Here is a 6138-nt window from a genome sequence, read left to right as displayed (position 1 = left end):
CATGATTCGAGGTCCTGTTAAAAAACATGTGGTTTTATCCAGTTCGAACTTTGTAGATCAAATAGATTCTCACTAAAATGACAATAAAAAAAATGTGGTTTTTCATTAGCTAATTATCCTTACCGCAAACTGAAAAATGATCGGAGCACTCCGCTAATGACAGATTCAGTTGAGTTTCGTCGCTCGTATTGTAAATTACGTAAAAATATTACCTGCTTACATTTAACAAAGCATTTATTTGAAAGATCTAAGTATGCACTTTATATTATTGTATTTGTAAATTAATGACATACATCAAATTAGTCTAAAATAGGTTTTATTTATTTATTTATTTTATTTATTCATTTTATTAGGTAAATTAACAGTATGTACACAAATATTGCCAATTTCTTTATATATTAGTGTAAGAAACTCATGCACACACCAAAAAAATTGTTTTCACTTAGTAAAATAATTTTAATTATGTTCAATATAATAAATGTTAAAGAAACAAAATGAAAAAAAATGTATGTAATAATAAAGTTAAATATCTGCTTCTCTTAAAATTTCTATAATTTTTGACCTAAATTTACATACATTTTCATAAAAAATGTCAGCCTCGGTAAATCTAATATTATATTGGTCGCAAATTCTAGGTATTGTAGATTGTTTAAAATAGTTAGTTGACGCGTTTTCAGTGTAAAACAGAAGAGTTTGTCTTGTCGGTCTAGATGGCACACGGAATGGAAATCTTTCAAGTAGGTTAGGAGAATCAATTTTATTATTTATTAATCTGAATAAAAGTAACCGGTCTAACGTTATTCTTCGATTTTTAAGAGAAGGTTTTAAAATCAGGTCAGATAAATTCCAGTCGATTTTATGTAATTCAAACTTTGAAATAGCTACAAAAAACATGACAGCGTATGTCATGGGCGTGCGTTACCGCCAATCGACTAAACTCAATTTTTCCCAGAAGACAGTAAAAACAGTTTTTAAAATCAAATCTAACACATTATTTACTTCGATTCGCGGTTCTGCTCTTCTTCAGAGAGATCGTCTACTATTGGTCCCGCGCGTATCGTATGATCGACAAAATTGTCGATTGGCGGTAATGCCTATCCTTTTTTGTGGATTACTCGAGGTCAAGGAATTATGAGGGCGATATCTTCTCCTAGAAAAAAAATCATCAGGACGCAGCTATGGGTATTTGACATACATAGACGCGCAGTATATAGTTAAATATTTTTAAAACTTTTGACGCGAAAACGTACCCCAGTTACTAAGTTTGTTTGTTTATACGAGGGCTGTGAGGGTAAATATAAAAGTTTTCCAATCAGATTCTTCTCTTAAACTCCTTATAATTTTGACACATTTATTTATTATATTTGAATTTTTGGAATACAAAAATTATGACTAGTCATTTATTGTTGATTTTATTATCATATTATATACACAAAGTAACAGATAGATACAAAGTTTCTTTGACTATCTAACTTGAGTTATTTACCCCGTCCTAAGCTAGTAAAAAAAAACGGTAATCAATACATAGAAAAAATAAATAAAGGACCGACAAAGTGAAAATGTAGTGGTAAGCATAGTAGAATACAAAAAACCATTTATATTTAAAACAAAATACTTAATTGTCTCACGTTTATTATTATTTTTAAATGTATCTATCAGTGTGTCTCTGTAATTAAGAAGGGCTTCGCAATCGCACCACTAGGCGTAGTTCGAAGTTCACAAAAAAACAATATTTATATATGAGTATTAATTATTTTGAGCTTTGTTAATTACTCATAAACAAATATTTACCAATGAAATTTACACAATTTAAAAAAAATGTTTATCAGAAAAGTTTTCAATGCTTTGTTAACACAATCAGGCATTTTGGTTTCAATTCTAAACGGCTGGCGATCAAAAAACGACTCAATACGCGTTGGGCATGACTAAGCGTTTGGGCATGAGTTAAGTGTCAACATTTTTGAGGGCTTACGAAGTGTCTATGTGTATTATTATGTCAATGCTATGGGCAGATAAACTAAATGAAATCTAAAAATTCATAATTCTTCCTCTGTTTGAAGACCCATATATCTTAAATTCATCCATCAGTTAATCAAAGGAGTTAAATCGCTGAAACCTTTAACAATTCCTAATAAGATTTTTATTATAATTCAAATTACTAGGCAGCTGCTGAAAATATATTGAATCTTTTGTAGGTCTTTCTTTGTACACAGATTAGTTTAGTCAACAATATTTTTAATACATCCACATGTTTATTTCTACAAAACATAAACCAACTGGTCTAAGTATAAAAATTGAAAATTATTTTCCAACAGTTGATAAATGAAATTCTATTCTATTGCAACATATAGGGAACATATTTCTGAGGGGGGAATAAAGAAGTCTAGACATTTACACTGCTTTTGATTTGTCATTGACTCGTTTAAGTGGCCACTTTAGACAATGTGCAACATTCACCTTTCTGCCTATTATCCCTTTATTTCTTTTGACTTTTTTAAAATAAAAAAGCTGAAACCTTTATTGGTGTGGATAAGATTAATTTGGCTCAATTATTACTATCAAGCAACGCCTAAAAACACTATTGACGTTTTACTGAAACGAAAATTCTGTTTTTTCCGTGGCTTATTTTTTCAAGCCCAGCCGTTTTGTGCTGAAACTCAGTTCTGAATTAGGCCTCTTAAACTAACATGGTGTAAAAAAATGAAAAACACAAAGAGGTATTTTGTTTATTGAAATAAATTTCCAAAATAATCGCAGCATTTTAGATCATTCAAAAATTTATTTATGTTTCGCGAGAACGGAATAAGAATACTGTAGCAACTCAGATCTCAGAAGGTTTGCATATTTAAAGAACCGTTCATTGGGTGGATTTGACTAAAATACCGCAATATTTTAGCGTTTGCCGGGTGATTTACAACGTCTCACAGGGAATCGAATGTACATTCGTACGAAACTTTTATAAATCATATATTTATTAATTATATATAGAATTTAATGAAATAAATTATATTTGGTCGATTTTATTAAAAACTATGTAATGAACATACATGCATATTAGTTTCTCAAAGAGGTGCTAAATTTCTGTTCAAATATTTACAAATCAATCATCATTACATCATTACTCTTTTCGCACCCAGTGGTGGATGAGATACTGCATTATTAAACTAAATGCAGTATAGTTCGATATATTACACGGTAAGATGATTAGTTGCCCTCGTGGTTAGCGCGATTGCCTACCATGCACGAGGACTCTGGTTTGGTTCCCAAAATGGTGGATAATACGAAATATTCATTTAAAAAAAGTGTTTTTTCACTAGAATATTTCATAGCCTGTGGACTGGTATCTGAAGTCTAGGGCAAATCATCTTACCTTCGCGTAACTAAAATGATCAAGATACGCTGCGTTTGGTGCAATAAGTAATCTATCCACCAGTCTGTGGGAAAGGGAATAATGATGATGAAGCTGAGTGGTCTTACGTTTCAGAAGCAGAGAAATATTGCAGTTCAAAAAACTTTTATTGAAGAACGAGGCAGAATCATTAAACTAGATTTCCTTTTCTGGGACTTTTACCTGAAAGCAGCCATTGATTCGAAAACACTTGTCTAAGGTTCTAGTTCTATTTCCACATTCGTCACCGTATTCTTCATCCGCTCGGACAAATAAATAATTGCGTTGTTGTTTATTCGACTTATTTTTTAACATTTTATTTACCATTTTAGGCAAAGTATGGCAAGTTTTTTTGAAAACAATATTTATGCATTACCCAGATTAACGCAAATATACTTTAAACACTGTTCTGGATATTTTCGCAAAAAAAAAATTGTCTCTTCATAATTCCAATGCGTTTTTATGAATAAAAAGGTACATATGTGAGCTTTATCGAGTCGTGTTTAGCAAAAATGTCCCAAAAGAAGATCGAATGTGATTTTTTCCTTTCTTCGACGTTTTCGTTATACCTGTATGATCATATTATCTTTATTCACATCCGTTTTTGCAAATTGTTAGCATAACTCGTACGATACACAATAGTTATGTACTGTTCGTTATTGAAATTACTGTTTTAAAAATAATAAAAAAATAGTGGACTAGCCTACTGGTTTGTATTTATTATTATTTATGCAAGTAAACATGAACAGAAAAATCTTAATTTCATGAAAGATCTTAATTTGCACATGCGCGGGCTTGTAAAATTCATTACTGGACGACCGCCTTAAATCAAATAAAACACTTTTGAATTTCCATATTCCAAAATTAGACTTAGCGCGTTATATTTTACATCAGTCCGTGCATGACTGCGTAGTCAGAAGGTTGTGTGTGGGGTTGTCGCAAGTTTTTAATGGATGAACATCAAATCCACCTAAGATCGCTACGATTAAAATAACAAACTAATAAAAAAATGTTTTTTGTAGTAATTAAAAAGATTAATTATCTTATAGCTGATTTTATTAAATTAAAAAAAAGTATTTTTAGGGAAGCATTGGTTCCATTGGACGGACCGCGCATAAAAGATACTTATTCATCTTTTTTTTTAGTATACCCTTTTTACACGGTACTGTGTGGAATGTATACCCGTGCAAAAAGAGGTTCCAATGTACTATCAAAGGTTTATACCCTTAGTTAGTATCCACGGACGATTTTATTTCATTGCAGTACTTGTAAAACATTATGTAGCTGATCTTCACAATCTCATAATCCTTGTAAGAAGAAGGATAATTTTACTGACACTAACTTTGGGGTTACTCATTATAGTAAAATAAAAACCACAAGTCATGGTCAAAACAGCTTTGTCTTCAAAGGTGTAAAAAATTATAATAATCTCCCCAATGAACTAAAAACTATTAAAAATAAATTTAAAGTAAATCTAAAGAAATTTTTTGAACACGTGTAAAAACTACATTAAATTTTATTTTGTCTGAATGTATTATTGTTTTATGCTTTTTTTTTTTACATATCCTTTGTTATTATTTTTTTCTCATGTACTCGTATATTTAACATTATATACACTCTTAAAAATAATAAACTACAGCAGTGTTAGTCACTCTCCAAGCACAAGAGTTGGTCTCTTTTTTTGAAGAGTTACAGTGATAACATTTACTAGATGTATAAAAGTAGATCTGTTTAGAATTTTTAAAAAACATGTACCTTTTATTAAATTTATTAGTAAAAAATAATAATAATAAAACAACTTTGTACAAATCATTTAATATTTTTTTCACCGACCGGTTTCAAAGCTAAACAAGCTTCGTTTTCAAGGTATATTTAACTAAGCTTGTTTATTTAAGGTCATGTAATATCTAGATACTAAAATCAGAGGAGCTAAAAAGAAATCGTTTTGTTTTGTTACTACGTTATTTGTTTAAAGATGCCTATCCATACGTTTCAGTAAACTGTTGCTTTTTAGTTATTATTGTATCGTTTTGATGAAATGGCTGTTTTTTGTTGGTCCCTTTACGAAGCAGTATTATTATTTTCTAAAGGGGAAATATTTGGTTCTTTTGTGTACACCTGTAGCGTAAAACGGCTCAGTTTACATAGAGGAATAATAATCCCGGGGATGTTAAGTAAAACGCCATTTTATATCGGCAATAACGAACATGTGTACCTACACATTCTACACATTTAAGCGGTTTAAACTTAATTATGGTAACATTTAAATCAGTAATTGAGTTATTAACTCTGATTTTGGCCATTGTTTTCATAAAAGTAGGTATGTGCATGTATGAGTGTTAACAAAATTAACAATTATGAAAGCAATTATATCGGTCCCAGTAGAACAACGGGCATAAAAAATTGCGAGGTATTTCATTTTCTTGTAGTGTTTTAAACCACTCTAATGCACAATATCTTAATGGATTTTTCAAAAAATGCTTTTTTTTGTACCGGCGCAATGTATTGATTTAATTGTAATTAAGAAGATAATTTATTTGGATTTAAATCACCAAAAGACTTTCAATAAAAAATAATCACCCACTTCTCGACCTCAAGTAACCATTAAATTTTATTTACTTTACCTACAATATTTTGAGTGCACCTAAATTGTTTTAGACAAGAATTGGATTCTACCCCCTTGGAAGTTATTTATATTAATGTTTTGAAACAGAGATGAAAAACATTTTATTGAAGGGAATATGGAAGGT

Source organism: Micrasema longulum, unplaced genomic scaffold (genome assembly GCF_059751315.1).
Source record: "Micrasema longulum isolate JH-2025_06_02 unplaced genomic scaffold, ASM5975131v1 h1tg002661l, whole genome shotgun sequence".
NCBI lineage: Eukaryota > Metazoa > Arthropoda > Insecta > Trichoptera > Brachycentridae > Micrasema > Micrasema longulum.
The sequence above is the reverse complement of the archived record's forward strand: the minus strand, read 5'-3'. Positions refer to the sequence as shown.